Source organism: Stegodyphus dumicola, chromosome 2 (assembly GCF_044657685.1).
Source record: "Stegodyphus dumicola isolate Sdum_Otavi_A_Nest chromosome 2, ASM4465768v1".
NCBI lineage: Eukaryota > Metazoa > Arthropoda > Arachnida > Araneae > Eresidae > Stegodyphus > Stegodyphus dumicola.
The window spans coordinates 146,787,087-146,810,931 of record NC_140769.1 but is presented as its reverse complement, the minus strand read 5'-3'; the positions used below and the strand labels follow the sequence as shown (position 1 = coordinate 146,810,931).

Sequence of the window (23,845 nt, the reverse complement as noted above, 5' to 3'; positions counted from 1 at the left end):
ATTTATGTATGATCTGAGGCCTAAGGATTTGGAAGAACAACAATGAGAATGACAGAAGTTCAAATTATAAAGAAGAAATGAGATAACTTATTAGATGTTGCAATTATGTGTATTCTTATTGAAATAGAGGTTTCTTTTAAATAAATAATATTGTGATAGTAGTAGTTTATCCATGATTACTTTTCATTTGTTATATTCCTACTGTGACTGTGTCCTTTGGAAATTAAATTATTCGTTTAATTTTTCCCTCTTAATTTTCGGAAGATAAAATTAGTAAAAATATGTGGGAATATGGCATCAAGAGCATTAGATATCCCCATTTTCTTGAAGCTGTTCACTATTATTGTTTCATCAATGATAGGCCATGCATCCAAAATCCACTAGCAAATCAGTTAGTAAGATGAAAATGACCACTATGCGTACAAAACATTTAGGGTAACTTGTTTTGTGAGCGCCTTAAGGAAGACAAACATTACCTAAATCTTTAAAACATATTCAGAATCCTGTGCTAAAAGAAAGCTAGGGGAAAAATGTTGTCCGAGTCCCAGTGATTCCTTTGGACGAATATGTAATATTGTTTTAGAAATTTAAGGTAATAAATATAATATTTTTCGAATGCTAAAACAGTTCGAGAAATTTATTCAAGTTCTGAATTCTGAATATAACTATACTGTATATTATATTTAATAACTATGGTGGCTTCATTTATGAAAATATTTGAATATTGGCTGTTTTTGTACAATGAACCTTCTCTAAGCTACGTGATTCCTGAAAATTTTGATCTTTAAATGATAGTGGGCATCCTAGCAAAGTTATGTTTACTAATTAGTTATTTTATGAGGGATGCTGATTAAATATAAAAAGTGATTGACTGAGGTAGCTTGTCGTAATGAGACGGTTCACTGTAATCCAATTTTTTAAAGAATTTAAGCTGTTCTTAATTAATTAAGATATTATAAAGAAATATGATTAAAAGTGTTATATAAGCACATGTTTAAAACATCTATTAAAATAATTTTTATAAGCTTTTTAAGAGCATGATTATGATTTTAAAAGAAATGTTTTTTTCTTTATTTAGGAGACATGGTTTACAAAGAGGAGAAAACCATTCATTTTTTCCAAGCAGTCGAAACGAATTTTTATGAAATGTTTATTAAATTATATTATTTTTTAATTAATTCCTTTTTTCAGGTTTTATGTAAAGTTTATGAATTAAGTAATAAATTATTTTTACTTCTGTATTTTAATTAGCATATTATTTGCTTCATAGTGTTTCACAATAAAATTATAAATTCAATAAACTTCTTAATTAACATGCTGTAATATAGAGAGAGCATAAAGTTTGTTTTCTGTTGTCACATGTTTATTTCACAATTTTGTATGCGAATCTCGAAATTTATAATATCTAGGAATACTTTTTTAGTATCACTTTCGAAATGGTAAATATTAAGCTTAGATTTATTACATATTATGTTTGTAAAAAATTATAGGTAAAATTAAAATGCATTAAATTTTAAGCTAAACTGAAGTATTAATTTTAGAAATAAATTTCTTAAAGGCATAATTGTATTAAGAATTTTAAGGGAAACAAGGCTTTAAAAATTAAGGTCAGTTGGCAAAGTTTTATGCTTATTCAAAAAGCATGACATTAGGTTTTTAATGAAAGACTTCTATCCGTTAATGCAAAGGAAATTATTTGAAGGTAAGTAAAAAAGTTATGCATTATTTCAAACAATAGCAGACTGTTGACAAACACTGAGTGCAGATAAGAATAAAAAAATTAGTTAGACGTTGTAATTCAAGCGTATGAACAAAATTTGAATTCCTTGTAGTAACAAAATGAAGTTCATTGCTATGTTGAATTCTTTAATTTACTGAAAATGTCATTTTTTAGAAGGAGAGAATATATTTTTGAAATATGAATACTGAAGTAGCAAAGAAGCAAAGAAGAATACTGAAGTAGCACAGAGAAAACAAAAACTATATTATGACTTGAAACGACGGGGAGTAACTTATAAAGTAGGGGATGAAGTTTTAAAAATTAAGCATTCACTTTCTTCAGCACCAGAAGATAAAACTGCCAAATTTTTTCCACGATTTGAAGGACCATATGTCATAGAAAAAATAACTCACGCTGTAGTAGTGTTAAAAGCTAGAAATGGTGAAACCTGCTCCGCAAACATTGATCAAATCAAACCCTACTATGATCGTAATAAAATGAAAATTTTCAAAGATCTTTTGCAGGATCCGGCACGGCAGACACCGCAGGCACAAGCTCCAGAGGTGGAAAAATGACAAGTACAAGGGCAAGCCATTAAGAGGCAGGAGCAAGTGAAAAGAAAGTTTCCCCGCGGAAAAATTGAAGGTAGCAAGAAAAAGAAGCCGTTCCACCGTCCAGAAAAGAGAGCTCACGAACACCCCCAGAATGAAGAAGGGAGAAGGACGACGTATGCAAAGAGAGCCAGGAGAAATGACGGCAACTATAACCCGGCTCTAAAACGGAAGATCTACTCATCCGACAGGACTCTCCGCAGCAAATGTCGCCGAACTGCGGAAGGGCCATCAGCGGCGGAGGAAAAGTTATAAGGAAAATTTGAACGGCCAGCAACGAGGCCCAAGCAGGAACACGAAAGAAGTTTCCCGGTTCCGCCAAGACCAGCTGCCATCAAACGGCCAAGACCACAGGCAGAGGCGAAAAAGAAGGTATTCAAGGGTGACCGAACTGGAGAAAAAAGAAAGCATCTAGAGGAAGGCACTGAAGGGCGAGCCCGTACAAGAAGGAGGATAAATCAAACAACAATCTGCACTACCTTTCAGGACTGGGCCCAGAAAAGAATGTCCGAATATCACAAAGATAAGTAAAATTTTATGTTACTTTGCAAACTTAAGTTAATCTTTCATTCTTACTGCAAGTGGCAGATTTCAAGAAGTTTTACCTCATGCGAGGTCTACCTTTATCGCCAAAAGGGCGAGAAATGAGTTGTTACCGATTTTGGTATTATATTTTTCAATTACTCGCGCGTAAAACTAAAGTTGATGTATAATAGCGTTGTGTAAAGACTTAAATATTGTAAAAAGTTATTGTATAAATATTATTTAAAACATTCTGGCAAGAAAGAAGTTTTAGTCTGAAAGACTTTTTGAAATGTATTATTTCAATGTAGAAAGAATTGGCACTTGCTTTGAAAAGAATAGAAGTTAACAATGTACTACTAATGTATGTTTTCAAATGTGTAAAATTAACGGCATGTTAATATGTTCTTATATACAATGTGAACTGTTATTTTAAATGTTAAGAAATACCGTGATATGGTAAAAGTGAAAGTAATGTTAAAATTTTTTTTTTATTCGTGTGACTGTAAAAAGACTAAATCATGGTGAATATGTGTTAAAGGTTGAATGATGTAGTTAGGCTCTCTGACGCTACACTTCAGAGTTAGCCACTTTCAGAATAGTACCTCAGGGTTTAGAGTTGAAATTAGGGTGTGTTACGAGGTCTTGGTATGTTGAATTTTAACACGTTAGTGTTTTGATTGTAGGAGGAAGTGTTGAACACATAGACATAAACACATTCGTGTTTGGTGTTCTTTTACAACACATGTCAGAGAGCACGGGGAGAGAACTAAAATAGTTATGAATGAAATAAGAATGTTAAGAGAAATATAATTATACATGTTACTTGCCATTTCATTGTGTAACATTTCATTAAACTAGTTTTCCTTCCAGAGATCTGGAAGGAACCAGATTTGAATAAAAGCTCCTGTTTAGATGCAGTACAGATGAAAAAAAAATTGTGTGTCCTGGGAGCTGCTATTGTAAAAACAAATTTCTTTCTTTTAAATTTCTAGTTTCTAGCGAAAAATGTTTGTAAAAGATTGGCCTCGCGTTAGATTCTAGAGCTAAAAGTTTTCAACAAGGTCGTTTTAGACCTCAGTTTCAAACTAATTAACTCTGGCGGGAAGTATGTAAGGATCTTAAGTTTTACTAACGTTTATTTTATTTTAAATCTTTACTATCACTTCTTATTTTCTACTTCCGGCCAGAATTATAAGCGTTAACGTAATTATGCAAAGTTTGTCTGGCGAACGCCAAGTATTTAAGTTGTGGCTTTTTGCCAAGCGAGAGAGAGGAAGCAGTTAGTCGAAGCAGGCCGCTTACCTTAGAAGTTTTACTCAGTTGCTGGTTGCCTTCCAGGCCAGAGGTTTTAATCCTCTTGATAATTTTTAAACGTATTGTAGTGTTCACAATTCTCTGTACTACATACGGCTTCCTGTTAATATAAGGCCAATCTTCCACGTTTATTATTTTAAAGTTAAATTAGAGTTTAGTTTTATTTTTATATTTTTACGTTTAGACCACAAGTAGTGGGTCTGTGTATTCCGAAGTACGGAAGTTATTGTAAATAGAGAAAAATAAAGGGTTTTGTATACCCTTCTTGTGTATCCTGTCTACTTCCCACAGTGATTGAACATAGCTTTAGTAAGCTCTCTGTTCCGAGTCAGGTCCTTGCATGTTCCCGAAGAAAGTAAGACGGAACATTGAACCTGATAAGCTGATGGAGAGAAGTTGAGACCATTCCAGAGACTTTATCCGTTAGAAATCAACAGTTCGGAAAAGTTACCATTCGTTGTCGAAGATGCTCGAAGGGAGGAAAGTGCCTCTACGCCCTGCAGCTAATGCTTCAGATTTCAGTGAAGATGATAGTTTATCACCTAAAATCCCAGATTTTGTTACTAGAGCTGGTCGACGTGTTAAAATTCCCAATAGACTTGATTTATAACTTTTGTTGAAATTTATAGGTATCCTACAAATTGCAAGGTGGGAGGTTGTTTGAGTAAGACCAGCTACAACTCAACTCTGTTTATGTTTTGAAAATAAGTTCTATCGTTTTTGTAAGAATAACTGCTTCTAAATTTTTTGGAAATATCTGCAATTAAAGTGTTTTTTCATATTAAATCCATAGTTATTTTCGAATCCTTTAAAACTAACTCTCTAAAAAGAACAACATAGTATGTTGCCATTCTCTGAAACATAAACTGTTACAAAACATAGATAATAATAATATGAATAGATAATGAATTAAAAAAACGTATAGAGTAAAGAAAGCTATTACATCTGCTTGAAGCTCGTGCAATATTATTCAGAAGCTGCAGTTAGAAAAAAATATAAACAAAAATATTAGAGTCAAAATATTGTTCATCCTCCCACCTTGAAATATGAAATTCGGGATTGAGTATTGCAAAATAATAAAAAATTAAACATTGTTCTCACAAATCCAATCGATGAGGAACTCTAATTGCAATTTCATTGAAATTGATTGAAGCAAGTGCATTGCATGCTCCAACAAAATTTGTTCCATTATCAGTATAAATTATGGATGGCTTCCCACTTCTAGCAGGAAAACGATGAAACGCTTGTAGAAATGTATCTGTCGTTAAGGATGTAACCAGTTCCAAATGAACACAACGGTACACTGCGCAAGTGAATAGGCAAATCCATGCCTTCATGTAGTCTCTTAGAAATATAGGTCCAGCATAATCTATGCCGGTTATTTGAAACACTGAGGCATCCTGTACCCGATCTCGAGGAAGTGGTGGCACTGGTGGGTTAACATTTTTGTTTGAATAACGCTTACAGGTTATACAAGTTTTCAAAACGGATGACACAACTGTTCTTCCAGCTAATATCCAAACTCTTTCTCTTAAGGAATTTAGGACGTGAGAAATTCCAATATGTCCTTTCAACTTATGTTCTTCCATTATTAAACTTCTTATAATAGGATGATCACTTGGCAAAATAGCAGGAGTTCTGAACTCAGATGTATCTTCTCTTTGAAATATCGCTGTTTTAGTTCTGATGATCCCACAATCAATGAATGGATTAAGACTTAAAATCTGTTTATCTTCTGTTCCATTAAAGGACTCCTTTTGTATTAAACGGATCAAGATATTCTCTGCTTCATTTAACTCAGATACAGTAAGTTCATCCTTTTTCTTGTTTTGATGTTTACAGTTGTAAACAAAACGACACATCCACGCTACCAGTCTGATTGTCTTACGATAACTTGAGAATCTAGTAGCAACTATTTCACTAGCATTAAGATTTATTAAGGATGAAATAATCCTTTTCTTTTTCTCAAGAGCTATTTCTTCTTCATCAGCACTAAAATCTTCTTCTGGCCATTTTTCTGGTGATAAATATAGCCATTAAGGGCCTTCCCACCATCTGGATTTAATTAAATAAGAAGCAGAGCATCCTCTACTGGGCAAATCAGTAGGATTCAGTGATTCTGGTACGTGCCTCCAAGATTCAATAGAAGTCAGTAGCTTTATTTAATTAATTCTGTAGTGAACAAATACGTCCCATACTTCATTTCTTAGTATCCAAGCTAGCACAGTAAACGAATCTGTCCAAAAATAAATATCATCAGCTTGAAATTCAGGTATTATGCTGGATGCTAAACGTGCACATATTGTAGCTCCAAGAAGTTCCAATCGAGCTATTGTTGTCTTTTTCCTTCCGCTGGGTGCAACTCTCGCTTTAGCTTGCACCAAATGAACTTGAACCGAATCTCTTGTTTGTACTCGAACAAAGACCACAGCTGAATATGCAAGTTTACTCGCATCACTGAAGAAATGAAGTGAGATATTTTTCAATCTCACGATCACAGTTTAACCATCTTGGTATTCTCATTCTTTCCAGACACTGCAAATCATTCAACCATTTACAAAATTGTGATTTTGAATTTGAATCAACTTTTTGGTCCCAAGATAACTTAACTTCCCATAGGTGCTGAAGTAAAAGTTTCGGCACAAGACTTACGGGGCAAGCTATTCCTAAAGGGTCGAATATTTTGTGTGTAGTAGCTAAAATCTCTCTTTTAGACAAAATTTCTGGTAGATTGCAGGTGATATCAGTAATATTAAGGCAAAGGTAATCTCCACATCGTTCCCAAATTATTCCTAATACATTTGTGGTACTAGAGGAATTATCTGTTGGGTCACTATATTCCCAACCACGTAATTCTAGCTTTCTTGTAGCTAAAGTATCTGAAGCAACTTGTATGAATTGTTGCAATTTTAAATCATTTTTATTATAATCTCGCTATCTACATAAAAACTCTTCTTCAATTGCTCAATAATATCCACTTTATACTTTGGGTTTCCATTTAATTGTTTCAAAGTGGATTCTAGATGGTGAATTACAGAAACTAGCAAGAAAGGGCTGCTTGTAACTCCAAATACTACCCTACAATGTCTGTAATACTTCAGTTTTCCATCAGTTCTATACCATAAGAATCTTAGATAGTCTTTATCCTTAGGGCTGAGACTTATTTGTGAGAATGCTTTTCATATATCTGCAGAAACTCCTATTCGGAATCTATGAAGAATTGAAGGAATTAGTTCGATAAGGTTCTGACCTTTTTCTAGACAATCATTGAGACTAGGGGATCATTTTTGTTTGGCCGAGGTATCAAACACTGGCCTGATTCGTGTAGTACTGTTTCCTTTTACTACGTGTCGATGTGGTAGATAATGGCATGTTACATCAATTTCGCTTTTTGGTACTTCTTCTATGATGCCTTCTTGTTCCCATTCACTAACTTCTCCATAAGCATCATAAAGTTTCTCAGCTTTTAGTCGTTTTACTGTAGAAGCTAATCTCTTTACAGCTAAGTCATAGTTATCTTTTAACGGTAGATGGTTATCAAGCCATGGCAAGCTGACTTGAAAACACGTCCCTCTTCGTTCATCTTTACAGTAGACAAGAAATGATCTCTTGCTTCTTCTTGAAGTTCCAGTTTACTTTTCTTCTCTGATGGATCTAGAATTCCTAGTGAATCTAGAGACCATAGATCGGATATCAATATTTCCTTATTCAACATGGATGTGACGAGCAATGCAGAATCGTCCGAGATCTCATGCATACCATTTTTCCCGAAAAGAGTCCAACCAAGTTTTGTTTCTATAGCAGCAAGGCCTGAAGTAAGCAATTTAAATCCTCCGGTCATCAACTTGCCTGCAATGCCAGCACCAATAAGTATTTCTATTGGTCCATTACTATCGTCGCATACGGAAATATTGTTCTCTTTAAGCTCTCGAATACACTCGCCATTAGCAACTGGTGGTATACTTCAACAAATATCTTGGCTAAGAGCTTTGAAGTTACAATGATAAGTTCCATCCGTTTTAGACAAGAACACTGTAAAAACATCGTGGTTTATGACATCAGTACATGACCCGCCAAATAATGAATGGCTCAATCTTTCTTTAGATGTACTCTTAAATTTCATTTTATCTGCAGTGCTTTTTAAAATATAAGATCTTTGTGAAGCTGAAATAATAGCACGGGCCTGGCGCTTTCTATCTCGCCCTTTCAATGTAACCGTAAAAGTTTGCAAAAACACATTTGTTGTTCTCGCCAAATTGGCAAGAGTTTCATCTCGTTCAGGTACTGCATCCGTATTTTCATAATTATTCATGCTAACAGGAACTGGAGATTTTTGATTACACTTGGATATTTTTACATAAAAGTATGTGGTGTTTCTTCCCGCAAATCACACACGATGTTCGTTTTTTATATTTAGCTATTACATGTTTTCTGTCTAAACATAAAAAGCAACTGCGACTATTTAGAACTGCTTTTTGCCTTTCCTCAGACGTCATCTTTCTTGCTTTAAAGCAATCACCAGATGCATGATTTCCAGCACAAAAAATACATCCAGTTGAATTTTGTTCAGATGTTGCTATTAGAGTAGAAGCAGAAGGTGTTTTGGAAAATTCTCCACGGTTTTTGAAACCAAAGTGTTTAGCATTCCCAGGCTTAGGTGTCTGATATTTAGTAAAGCACTGAGTAGCTATAGATACTCTCTCTTCACCTTCAATTTCATCGACCAAAAATTAAACCAAACCATCTAAATCCATGCGATGTGTTGACGCATTTTTCTCTTTTTGCTCACTACTTTCAGATTCTCTCTGACTGCGATTAATAACTCGGAATCTTTGTCATGCTCTTAATGTATCATCCGGCAATGATGATTCGAGTAGAGGATATAACATTGCCGCATATTTATCTCTAGCAACACCCAGAAATTCTAACGCTCTAAGTTTCGATTCTAAGTTATCATAGAGTTTTCGTAATGAAAATTTCTGCTGAGAGTTTTTTAATAATACTAACGAAAGTAGATCTCTAACATAGACTTCTATAAGGTCTTCTTTCCCGAAACGCGATTGCAGTTGTTCTAAAGCTTTACTATAACTTTCGCCACCGGGCGGAAAGCTTTTGATTAACTCTTCAGCAGATGACCCTTTTTCCATAGACTACAATAAATATGCAAATTTATCATGATCATCTAAATTGGGATCATTGTGGATCTTTTTAAACTGGCCCCAAAATCCTAACCAGCTTTTAATATTCCCAACAAAAATCGGAAGTTTAAGCTTAGGATAACGTATAGTAGCATTTTGAGTTAAGCTTTCATTAACAATAGAACCGTTTTCCTTTTCAGCTAGAAGCGAAACTAATTTGCTTTCTACCATTCTCCACTTATCAGTATAGCATTCTGACTCATCAAACTCATTATTTATCAGTTTCATCTTTTTCAATTTTAATCAAGTCTTCTCTATAAGTCTGTTCTTTTTCAATTATAGGTTTCGCTTAGTCCTCAACTAATTTAAGTTTCGAAATTTTTCCGTCTAAAGATAAATCATTTTCATTCTTCTCAAAATCATTTAAAGCTTTTGTAAACAATCTCCTAAATTGAGATCGTTTGCACTTCAAAACATCCATTATAAATAAACGAAAGAATTCTACTTACAGATAACAGTCCGGTCAGCGGACGCCAAATGTTCAAAAATTCTCACCAAATTTGTTACCTCAAGAACTATTTATTATTCGGAACTAACTATCTATATCTCTTTAGTTATTTATGACTCTACAATAATTAAATAATTCCTTTATTCATACTCTCAAATGAGGAAAACAAAAGTTACACTAACTCTCTAAAAAGAAGAAGGGAACAGCTTGAGTATAGGACCCTGTTGCTTAACAAGTAAATCATAGGTTCGAAAATCTGAGCCGACACTTTTTAAAAACACCAACATTTATTTTCACGACATTTCTAATTCTACAAAATCTTAAGTGCAACTAACTATCAAACAGAAAAGCAGACGTAGACGTAATGATGCATCATCTGGGCACGTGATCCTCGTGACAGACGAATTCTTTAGGGTTGCCACAGAAAGGCAGTGTGTCGCCACAATTCTCCCATCTTTTGAGTGGATGGCTATACACTCAAAACATAAAACTTACATCAATATAAATTATGGTTATATAACAAAGAAAATTACTTAATACTTAAATCATATTACTTGAAAACAAAATTAATACTGAGGAATAATACAACAATAATAGCACAAAAATTAATCATAATAACTCAAAGACATAAATTACATTATTCGTGATTTTACAACTCTACCACTACTGGTGGTGAAAGGAACTTGCTCATTTTGAGTATTATCTATTATATTATCCAGTTCCAATCTAAACAATCTCTGTATTGGTCTCAAGAACTCTGAATTATTACTTTTTACAAGAGCAACTCTTATGTTGCCATCTCGACCAGGGATCACTCGAATAACGCGTGCTAAATTCCAATATCCACGGTTTTTATTTTGATCCTCCAGCAAGACAATTTCTCCTACAGAGAGAGGTTTATTTTTGTAATTTCTGGTAGACTGCTGTCTTAACTGCCCTAGACACTCAGAGCGAAATCTCACTCTTAACAATTCTCTCATTCTCTGGAGATACTTCGCTCTTCTACTCAATTTTTCTTTGTCCACATTGTCAATATCAGGTACACCCGACTGTGGAGTTTCATGCAGAAAGTTTTCTGGAGTTAAAGGCAAGGGATCTTCAATATCGTCAGACACGTACGTAAGTGGTCTTGAGTTAACAATTCTTTCACAATCACACAAGACGGTGAGTAACTCTTCATAACCAAGAGAAGCACGACCTAAAATTTTTCTTAATATTTGTTTTACAATTTGTATTAAACGCTCCCACCATCCACCCCACCAAGCGGCGGATGGAGGATTAAATTTCCATTGTACTCTCTTTTCAGCAGCCTTAGAGTAGAGGCTGTCCCAGTCAATGGTTTGCAGAACTCTCTCTGCACCCACAAAATTTTTCCCATTATCGGAATATATGGTAGTAGGGCGTCCGCGACGTGCGATAAAATGTCTTAAAGCTTGAAAAAATGATTCAGTTGTTAATGAGGTAACCAGTTCCATATGGATAGCACGATAAACCGCACAGGTGAAGAGCACAATATACGATTTTCGTCCATCCTTTAAATGCAAGGGTCCGGCAAGATCACACCCTACGATTTCAAAAATGGCTGAATCACGAACCCTATCATTTGGTAAAACGCCTGGGACTGTCTCACCTCTTTTAGCCTTAAATCTCTGACATGTTACACATTTTCTTATACAGTTCCTTATAGTTTTACGTGATTTTAAGATCCAGTATCTTTCTCTTAAATGCGACATCAATAATGTAGTACCTGCATGCAACAAATCTTTGTGTGCACTTAATATCAATAATTTGACTACTGGATGCTCAGAAGGTAATATGATGGGGAACTTAAAGCTGCTAGAGTCGTTACGATAAGCAACATTAGACTTAGCTCTTATTAGACCCTGGCTATCGACAAATGGTCTAAGTCGTCTTAGCTTATCATCTGTTTCACCATCAAACGACTCTTTTTGTATTAATAACATTAAAGCTATTTCTCCCCTTTCTATTTCAGATACAGTCAAATCCTTAGAATGGTTGTTATTATTATTATTCTTACGTACATTATTATAAAATCTGAATATCCATGATAACATTCTTACAATTTTCTTAAATGATGAGAAATACTTATAGTACCATCCAATACAATTATCACTCTTTGCCAACGTAACAATAACTGTCTTACGTATTTCTGAATTAACCAAATCCTCATCTGGTTCATCATTAGATTTAGGCCAATTTGCCTCATCTTCCCGTAACCAATCAGGTCCCTCCCACCATTTTCGTTCTATTAATTGATCTGCATAACAACCTCTAGAAAGTAGGTCAGCAGGATTGAGACTACCAGGGACATGTCGCCATACAGTGGGGGAGGTCAACGACCTGATTTCCTGTACACGATTAAAAACGAATGCTCCCCAACGTTGATTTCGCCGTATCCAACTTAAAGCCGTCGAGGAGTCAGTCCAACAATGAATACGAACTTCATGTAGGCCAATATCATTAATAACTGAAGACAATAACCTAGAACCAATATTACAAGCAAGAAGTTCTAATCGAGGAATCGTAATAGGTTTTAAAGGAGCCACTCTCGATCTTGCGTGTATCAAACTAACCTTCACCTTTTTGCCAGTCTGTACTCTTAAAAAGACGCATGCACCATACGCACTTTTACTACTGTCACAAAAGAGATGTATACTCACAGCTTCATTAATAGATTTGAGACCTACCCATCTAGGTATTTGGATACTGGATAGCAAGTACAACTTTTTAAGCCAAAACCTAAACTTTTTGGTTAATTCATCGGGAAGAACATCGTCCCATTTAAGCCTTAAATTCCAAGTTTCCTATAAAATTAGTTTTGGAATCAACATTACAGGAGCCGTATACCCTATAACGTCAAACACCTGATGAGCTACTGCTAAAACTAGTCTTTTAGTAATTGGGTCATCCAATTTTATATCTTGACTTATTTTGCAAGATAAGGTATCTGTAACTGTATGCCATACAAGGCTCAAAACAGAGACATCTCCTTCCGTAGAGGAATCTTCCTCTGGCACAACACTTCTTATATTGGATTTCCAGAATCTTAAATTAAAGTGACCCGAAGCCATAATTATTTGTGATTCATTTACAAACTTTCTCATTTCTATTTCTGAATCCATACTAGCCACACAGTTATCTACGTAAAAGGATGTTTTCAAAATCTCCGTTGTATGACTTAAGCTTTCGGGAACTACACTCAAATGATATTGTATTGTAGCGGCCAATAAATACGGACTACACGTAATACCAAAAACTACCCTTCCATGCCGATACAGTTCAACTTGTTCTTGATTATCCCTACTGAACCACATAAATCTAAAAAAGTCTCGATCTTTTTCCCTTATAGATATTTGCAAGAACGCTTTTTCTATATCTGAAGTGACACCAACGTAATTCTTGCGAAACCGATTAAGAATCGAAGGTATAATTTCTATTAAATTTGGTCCAGTAGATAAACAATCGTTCAATGATGGGTAACCAGGCGAATGAGAACTTGCATTAAACACCGGTCTTATACTCGTGCTACTATTTTCTTTAACAACTGCTCTATGAGGTAAATAATGTACACCCTTATATTTATTCTTATCCGGTACTTTTTCAATTATCCCGAGTGCTAACCAGTTCTGGAAAACGTCTCCGTAAGCTTCAAAATTTCCCGTAGTCATTAATTTCCTTTTAGTACTTACAAGACATTTTTCTGCTATCACTTTGTTTTCGGGTAAAAGCGAGCTATCCAACACCCAAGGTAATGCTACTTCGTACCTTCCCTCTCAATTTACCGTAAGAGTCTCTTCAAAATATTTTTGCGTATCCTCCTGTAACTGAGTTTTGGTTTTACTTACGGAAGGTTCACCAATACCCAAAACATCTAACTTCCAGAGATCACTTATACATTGACCCTACAGAGAAGAAATTAGGAGGGATGCAGTATTTATCGTAGTTGGCTCAGTGCCAGTAAATTTACCCATAACAGTCCAGCCTAATTGCGTATGCACCGCGCTGACGCCGCACGTAAGGGGAACAATTTTTCCAGTTAGCAACTTACCAGCAAAATCCGCACCAATTAGTAATTTTATCTCTTTATCTACCTTATATGTACCATTTTCTAAATCACTTAATTTGATACCATGTGACTTAAGTTCGCGTAACCACGAACCAGATGGGAGTTGCTTAATTTCAGAACAAATTTTGTTTTGACCAAGTACCTGTAATTTACACTTATATTTACTATATATATTGCTTACTTCAATAACATAGTTTTTATATACATTTTCTGAAGTCTCAACTCCACCAAAAAGAAATTGCTTAATTTTTGATTCACCAATACACTTACAATTTAACCTTTGAGCAACATCATTACATAAATATGATTTCATAGAACCACTATCATAAATTGCTCGTACAAACATTTCTTTAGAACCATTTTGAATTTTTACAATTAAAGTTTGAAGATATACATCTGATACCTTAACATAGTTATTAAGAATGCCTGTTTTGTTTTCTTCATTCCCTAACTTTGTGACACTTTTTGTTTTGTTAGAAGGCAAATCAGGACACATAATCACAAAATGTCGATTTTTACATAAGGTACACCTATGTTTAGCTGTGCACTGATTTGCTCTATGGTTTTTCTTAAGGCACACAAAACAAACATTCTTTTTCTTAATAATATCTTTCTTACATTCTAAACTCATTAAAGATGCATCTTTACAACTTTCAGACAAATGGGATTTTTCACAAAAAATACAAGTATCAGACTTTTTATACTTTTGAAAATTATCATTACACTTACTACTATTTGCATTAATTAGTTCACATGCAGTTGGAACAACAGGTTTTATGTCAAAAAACTTATTTTTCTTATTACTTACTTTATCAGAACTCAAAACATCACGGGTAAGTTTAACTTTAAATTCAGTTTCTACTTCCCTTTTTAGAAAATCAATTAATGACTCTAAATCACTCTTACCTGTTGTTTCAGGAGACATACCTCGTTGTCTTTCCCAAATTTGTATTAAATCAGCAGGAAGTGCTGATTCCACTAAAGGAAATAAAACAACTGCAAATTTATCTTTAGTTAAACCGAGTGTTTCCAATGCGCGTAGTTGAGTTTGCAACTTGTCATAAAGAGTTAATAAGTCTATCTTTTGTTTGTCATTGATTACCAGTTTTAATAGCTCTCTAACATAAATTTGAATTAAAACATTTTCGTTTCCAAATCGTTCTTTGAGATACTCCACGGCTTTTTCGTAATTTTCTTCCGTAGCAGGAAAACTCTCCACTATTGCTCTAGGCGCAGTCTCAGGTTTCGTAGATTGTAGTAGATAATGAAACTTGTCTCTCTTGTCGATGCGAGTATCTTCATGTATTTTACTAAACCTTGTCCAAAACGTCAACCACTTTCGGGAGTCTCCATCGAACTTCACCAGTTCGATCTCTGGCAATTTCTGTTTTGCGGTTGTAACTATTCCTGATGAAGAACCGCTATTCGTTGACCCAGTAGAAGGCTGTGAACACTTATCCTTTTTCCTGTTGGCTTTTACTTTCAACGTAGATAATTTATCGTAATATTCTTGAGCTGCACTAAATTCTCTTTCGTATTCTTCTTCAGTACAGCCTTTTTTTCTGTAGAAGTTCCAAAAAAGAGTCATCCGTATTTCGTTAAGTTTTATACTTCTCTGAAATTTGATCTAAATAAATTTCTAAATCGTCCAAATCCGGAGAATCTGATCGTATCAGTTCATCTAACTTATTAGCTGTTTTCGTAAATACACTCCTAATTGCTTTCCGCTTCTGTTTTAATGTTTCTAAATCATCCATGTTTGCACCTAGGAACTTCTCTTATTTTCGTAAATTATCAAGTGCCGAAATCGATAATGTCACCCTGTGACATTCATCCTGGCTGGCTCGCCAAATTTGTTGCTTAACAAGTAAATCATAGGTTCGAAAATCTGAGCCGACACTTTTTAAAAACACCAACATTTATTTTCACGACATTTCTAATTCTACAAAATCTTAAGTGCAACTATCAAACAGAAAAGCAGACGTAGACGTAATGATGCATCATCTGGGCACGTGATTCTCGTGACAGACGAATTCTTTAGGGTTGCCACAGAAAGGCAGTGTGTCGCCACAGACCCCATAGGCGATTTTTTGGCTTGGCGACCAGAAATGTCGCCAAACCATGGAAAAGCCGTTAAAATTGAAAACACAAGTTAGAAAGCACGTTTTAACCAGAAAAATATATATATATATATATGTTTAAACAGCAAATTTGAAGCTACATAAGTAAGTAAGGGCATATTTTAAGTAGTAATATTGAAAATACAAGCCTTGTAAAAGCAGTTAAAATTGAAAATAGATGTTAGAATGCGCATTTTAACAAGAAAAATTTTAAATACAAATTTAGAATGTATATTTAAACAGTGAAACTGAAAATAAATAAATAATTGGAGGCATATTTTTAGCAGTCATACTGAAAATACAAATTACAGGCTGTAAAATTGAAAATAGGAGCTCAGAATACATGTTTAAATTAAAAATATGAAAATAGGAGTTAATGCATGTTTAAATTAAAAGTAAAGAAAAGTTTGAAAATGCACAAGTACATGGAGGAATATTTTCAGCAGCAATATTAAAAATGCAAATTTTAAGTTATAAAACTGAAAACAGAATACACACCATTATTTTATTGAGTCCAGAATACATGTTTAAATTAAAAATAAAAGGAATGCTGGAAATTTAGTAAAGGTTACAAAATTATGGTAAATTTACAAAGAAATCCTATACTCTGCCCAATTTATGTCCCTTACAATTTCTAGAAATTTGTTGAATACATCAATATTTTGCTCCTTCGAAGAAAATGATACTTTCCAGTTTAAAACACGCGGGAATGCGAAAGGGTTGCCGACGTGGTGTATTCTAGAATTTACTGGGTTACCAGAAAAACAACCGCCCAAAAAGTGAGCCAAGCCAAAAATCGCCAATGGGGTCCTATACTCAAGCTGTACCAGAACAAAAAAAAAAAAAAAAAAAAAAAAAACCTATAGAGTAAGAAAACGATTACATCTGCTTGAAGCTCGTGCAATATTACTCAGAAGCTGCAGTTAGAAAAAAATATAAACAAAAATATTAGAGTCAAAATATTGTTCATCCTCCCACCTTGCAATATGAAATTCGGGATTGAGTATTGCAAAATAATAAATAGAAGAATATGAAAATTTTAAATAAGTAACAGACGAAATGACAGCGTCACGTGCAAAGCAAGTAAAATGAACGTTTCGATTATAAAAAGAATGCGTTGAAACGTTTTCCTTTTTCCTTTGTCTGTATTGTCTTATCTTTATCTATTTTCAGATACAGTGTGTAAAAATATTTGGTAATGGTAAAATTATTAAAATAAGTTAAAGAACTATCACAACTGCTAAATTTTTGGCGACCCCCTGCTGCAGTTCCCGCGACCCCGTGAAAGTCGCTACCCACAGTTTAAGAAACGCTGTTTTAAACGATAAAACAATGCCAAATGTAACAGCTCAAGAATCGTAGCGGCACTTCAGCGTACTCGTAGTGTGCTTATTTATATCTTATTGTAATGTTAAAGTTTCATTTACAAATATAATTCAATAATATGAATTTAAAGGGTTTTATTGTTTGATTATACACACTCCACACAGGACGCATTAATTTTTAAATGGTGAAATACTTTTATGGTGGTACACATATTTTTGCTTCATATTTATATGGTACAAAATTTGAGAACCCTGATCTTACTTCACTACCAGGTTCCACAGAGTTACCATTCAACAAAGCACAAGATCTTCAATTTAATTTGCAACTGCTTAAAAAATTGCACAATTTGAAAGGAATAAAAGCGCTTTTAATAATTTGATTACCTATTTTATTTTTGATTTATTTAATTTATAATATATCCAAATGATAATTTTATTGTAATAATAATATTTAACGCCATACTAAAATAATCGAAAACTAAATCTTAATATTTGAATAAATAATCTTTAGTAAGGTAATTATGTTTATCTGCAGAATAAGTGTTTATCTTATGGGCTCTTACAAACGAAAAGCCATTGGCTGCCTAATTATTAAAATATGCACATTTTTAGCAGCTAAATAAGTATTCTTTTAATACTTTAATTGTTGCTGAACTAAAGAGCTAAAGTAAGTAAACTTATTTCAATTCGTTTAGTTCAGCAGAAAACGTTATGTAACATAACTTATGTTACGGTTAAGCATTACGTTATGTTACGTTAGCCTTTATTCTAGTAATGTAATTAATAAAGGATGTTTTTTGTCTTACATATTACATTACGTATCTCGCCAAATTATTCTAATTTCAGAACTGAATGTCCATTAACAACGAATTTATTCCTCAGGATTTTCTAGCTATACCTTTGTCTGTATTTCCACCCAAAATTCGAAATTGTTCATAATCCGCATACAAATTGCAATTAGAAAGTAGAACATGTCTTTGGCTATTTCTAATAACCTAATCGAATGCACAGAACCATAAATCCAGTTGCTTTGAAATTAGATATTCGTTCATTAAACAACCTTCGGTACAAGAATGCAGTAATTAATTCACAGAATTATTATCATACTTTAGAATCGAAATTCGAGGATAGCAATATTTTTTTAACATATCAGAAAATCTATTAATGATTTCAAATACTACAAACGCTATCCTCGGAGCAATATGTTCTGCTGATTAGAGATTAAACAAACAAAACCATCATATATCAGTATTCATCATTTTAGAACAAAGTAATTGTTAAATAAACGTATTCACAAAAGAAAAATTATTGCTCATGAAAAAGAAAGTTAAATTATATTCGATATGAAATAAAAACTATCTTACCTTACCCACACGCAGCTAAAAAAAAAATTTTTGTAATCCTTCCGTATGAAAACATACACAAACACCGGTTGTCAAATAGACTCTACTTAGAAGAGCTGTCAGATTCCAGCAAGTAATCAGGCTTTTAACCTTCCCTCACTGGAATTAAGCAAGCGCCCTCTATCGGAAACAACTTCATTCATCTCGATCTAAAGTGACGATAACAAACTCAACAAATGGAACGAAATACCACATTATCTTCTGCAAAGAATTGTTTTTAAAAGCTAACGGATTACATGTAAACAATTTTCTTTAGTAAAATGAATGCAAGTTTTCTACTGCTTCGCCGAAATCTAAAGTTAAACCCCAAAAATGATGAGTTTTTATTCTAACAGAATTTCCCTCCATATTTTTGTATTTCTTTCTGAAGCGTTTAAGAGAATTTTAAATTGATTTTAATGAACTAATTAAGTTTGGAATGTAGTTATTTAAATAGTGACTCTTGGCGGTGAAGTCGCTGAACATTTGTAATTCAGTCCGGGTTCGAATCCCGGCGAACGGGGTAACTGCATGGGCGTTTTCGTAGTTTTCTCCATGTGTAAAATGTACGAGCGAGTTTAGCTTAAAAAGTCCTCCACAGAGGTATCCTTTCCCATAGGTAGATAGCCCTCAAGTATTTAGCCATAATCAAATTAACCAAACTTGTTTTAATTAAAATCGAACGGAAAAAATTTATTACATAAGATAAGTACAAATGAAAGTAGTTTTTCAATCTTTCCGAACAAAGCTTTAGTTTAAAATTTAATTCAGAGTAGGTTTTTTTTTTTTTTTTTTTTTTAAATGTAAACAAGGCAATTTTCCTAGATTTAAAGAACAATATTTGATAGCACATTTCCGGCATTAAATATATTCATACCTCATTCAGTCCACTTCCTGCTTTAAAATATTTTTATTATTTATTGCCTTTGAGATGGCAATTAGATATGTTGAAACTGTTGATTTGCATTCAGCGTTTTCAATTCTCGAAAGAGATCGGATCTATGCATTATACTTGATAAAAGTTCTGCAAAACATTTTTGCTCCTGATGAAACAAAATATTAGTTTCCCCCCCCCCTGCACTCTTCAGAAAGTGATATCAGACTCACAACTTTTAAAAATAATGTCAAAAACTTGAAATTAAAAAATGCAGTTTTCTTTTAAGTACTATAGTGTTGTTTCTATATTAAATGCATTCTCCAAAAATAAAATATTCACCTCTAAAATGAATGATTTTGCTCTTTTGGGGACAGATTCCTGTCTCAAAGGAAACTGAATTCTATGGAATAAGATAGTGATAATACTATAATAATGTCTTAAAATGGTTACAATAATTTGTTGGATAATAATTAGGTTTCATGGATTCAGTTACATTTTTTAATATTATTTTTCTCCACGCAAGTGCAAATACTAGTGGTCAGGATATAAGAATTTCACCATTAGTCATACAGGTAGAATCTCACTGTACTATTTGCATAGCTGCGTCTCAATTCTGCGTTTGCTAGAAAACAAACACCCAAGGGTCTATTCTAATTTTGTAATCTAATAGAAATGGTAAATCTATACATTTCCTTCTCAGCTTCTCTCTTACGCTAACATATAGTTTGCCACTTCTTTCTTTAAATATCTTACTATAAATTGGTGAAAGTACAAACACAATTACTGAAAAACAGGCATTATCTTGAGCCAATTTAACAAATTATATCAAGAGTTAAGAAATATTAAATTGACCATGATTTTGATTGCATCTTCCATGTAGTTACTTCTCCAATCACCTTCTACAGCATCAAAATATTTTTCCTTACTTAAATATGTAAGATAAAAGAAAGAAATAAGATAAAATTCTAGCTTTAATTTGCAACAGCCTTTTATATCTATTTCTTAATTTGTTTTATATCATAAAAATAATAAGAGTAATTGATTAATAAGAAATCTCTTTAATATGCATCATTTAATAAATAAATTTTTCTCACACACTTCATTCTTTTCTATGTAACATTTCAGCCAATCATAATATTGAAATCTGCAAATTAAAACTTAAATTACTGAATTGAAATTGAACTGAACCTTCCCACTTTTCTTCATTTCTCTGACTTCAATGTTTGCTGTCTACTGTTGTTCTTATTCCAAAATATGAGAAGTACCAACACAATTCTCCTAGAGTTGTGCTTTTTGTGTCAATGTAGCTGTCTCTCTATCAAAAATGTTTTAATAAGAATTAAAAAAATATTCAACGAGTCATAATGGCATACAGTTCTTCTGAATCATCTATAATTGTTAATATCTACATCATTAGCACCTAATGCAACTTCCACTTGTGGCACCTTTTTTAGAATCAATTGCTATAGTAGGCTTCATTGACCTACCCTATATTTTATAATGTTGTAGTGTTCCTCCATTTTATCTATTAACTAAGTGTTAAGGAACCTAGTGAACTACTAAGTAAATAATCACGCAAGTCCAAGAACAGAAACGTTAACTCAGCAAGCGTTAATTACCCCTTATTGCTCAAAATAAAGATTCACAGATGGTCCCTTTCTCAGGGCATACAATAAAGCCACCATTTGGGCTTAATTTAAAAATGTAAAAAATAAGGACTATCTAATGACTAACTAAAGAGATTTAGCCAAAGCTAAGATAAATTCTAGCCTAGTTGGTCTGTAATATTAAACTAGGCAGCGAAGCTATGAAGGGCACATAATACGGCCGAGCGTAGAAACAGTCAGAGAGACGTTGCCAAAGGGCAGATGTGCACTATTCAGGAATCCTAACTCTCTCTACCACAGTTAATGGAACTTTGACTTAAATACTACTCCACTTCTCATTTGCATTTAACGTGAATCTAAAAACTTATTCTGCTAAAGAATTGTAAACTGAAGCTAGAAGAGGTAGGAAAGTGGTATAAACTTAAAATAACTGTTAAAAATCAGCTAATTTTTTTACAATGTAAGGTGCTTAGTATTAATGTTATGGGGTAATAAGAGGGATTACATGATAAAACAATATAAAGATGCTTTTTGCAGCCATACAATGAAATTATATTTAAAACATTTTCAACAGTGGTTTTGTGACCAGCTAGAGATATCTGAATGAACCTTCTGTAAGACTTTTCAAAGAGCATACGGATCTATTTATGGATGATAATGATTGTCCATATCCAAGCAAACCTTATTGATGAATTATTTGAAAAAGAAGACATTCAACTGATACCTTGGCCAGTAAACTCTCCTGATCTTAACCCTTTATTTAAAAGCACAGAAAACTTACGAGACTACCTTGGAAAATAGTTGCACGGACACATCCTCCTGCTAGAAATGTAAATGACCTGAAGACTGCACTGCTAGAGAAGTGCTAGGAACTTAATTCCTCAAACTGGGGTTAACAATGTTATTGTCCGCATGAAAACATGTTATATGTCTGTACAAGTTAAAGACTACTTTCCATATTAATTTCATAAGGCTTCATTTTTTTTCTAAACTCATTACCGTTTTTATTAGGTCATGCTACAATTACATATCACGTGAAGTGATCTTAAAATTTTCTTTAGTACTTATGTGTTGCATGTTATGTATCATTCTGCACATATTCACGAAATTACTATTCATATTTTCAGAGAATTTCATGCATGTAAAGATAATTTTGGACATAAATGTACTCTGTACTTTAAATCATATTGAATGCCACATGTTATAACAAAGAAACTGAAAGAAAGAAGTAATATTGTTAAGGTTTATCCTAAGTTTATGTAAAGATCGTGACTTAAAGAGAACGTGAAATATAAATAATAGGATAAGGGCTTGCATTTTACGGTGTGGCAACAAGAAGGGATTCGGAATATTTTTTTTGATATATTTTGTTTGGAGAGTTTAAGATTTTAGTTTTTTAATAGTTGTAAGAGTTTTAACTGTAGTAAATAAGAGTTTAAAATTTTGATAGTTAAGAGCTGCAGCATTTTTTTTTTTTTTTTTTTTGGTTCTGTTTTAAAATTCAAATAAAAGTATTTTGTTCATTCTGAAAATTTAGCTTTATTCTTCCTACAAGGTTCAATATCCATTATATTGAAACAAGGAAAGGATTTTTACTGTTTATAATAGTTATTTTTAAGTTTATGCAACTGCCCTAGCTCTCCTAATTCCAGCTTACAATTCCTTACCAGAATGAGTTTTTAGAATCATGTTGAATGCAAATGAGAAGGAGTAGTATTTAAGTCGGAGTTCCACTGACTTCACAGAAAGAATCAGAGTTTCTGGCTAGTGTGCATTTGTCTTTTGGCCACATCTCTCTTAGATGTTATTATGCTTCGCCGTATTAAGTGTTCTTGATAGCTTCGCTAGCTAATTCGATATTTAGCGGCCAACTAGTTAGAATTGTGTTAGCTTCGGCTAAATTTCTTCAGTTAGTCATTAGTTAAGTTCTTATTTCTTAAATTTTTGAGTTTAAGCCCAAGTGGAATCTTTGTTATATGTCCTGAGAAAGGGACTGTCTTTACACCTTTCTTTTGAGCAATAAAGGGTAATTAACCCTTCTTGAATTTAAATTTCTTTTACTGAACTTGAGTGATTATTCGCTTAATTGTTCACTAGGTTCCTCACAGTTAACAGATAAAAGGGAAGAACACTACATATTCATTGTGCCTTCAGCTTCATTCATTAATAGATTTCAAACTATATATAGTGGTGGCCAAAATTGTGGACACTTTCGGAAATTTTTATGTTTTTGAACGTTGTATGCTTATAGAAAATGTTACGTTTTGCAAAATGCAAACTTGTATATATCATTTTAAAGAGAATTTATTACTGAATTCAATACAAAACACAAAATTCAATCATTTGCAATACAAAAAAAGTTATATGTACTTTAATATAAATAAGAAACACAGTTATGAAGTGGTTTGTAATGTCTAGCTTTCCTGGTCAACCGCTGTTCTTGCTCTGAGAACCAATCAAATGTTAGTAACTGCCAGTAGAAGCTGACATCATGATTACGCTTGAAACAATGCAGTATTTTGCTTTGTTCTGTAGAAGGAAGACCTGTTTGACCTGTTTTTTATACACTGCAATTACAAGTAGGAATTTTTGTAAAAATTTTTAATATTTAGTCAAGAAGCAATGACATAA

General features: G+C 33.3%; 1 protein-coding gene across 2 annotated transcripts in view; it reads right to left on the bottom strand.

Annotated features, from left to right (window-relative positions):
- LOC118203114 (uncharacterized) overlaps nt 1-18,848 on the bottom strand; it is a 306,364-nt gene extending 287,516 nt beyond the window's left edge. The window contains exon 1 of one of the 2 annotated variants that reach the window (XM_085811212.1): nt 18,713-18,848. The gene's annotated coding sequence lies outside the window, so the exon portion shown is untranslated. The remainder of the gene's footprint in view (nt 1-18,712) is intronic. The other variant, XM_085811213.1, reaches the window with a different exon arrangement.
- Nucleotides 18,849-23,845: the final 4,997 nt, after the last annotated feature.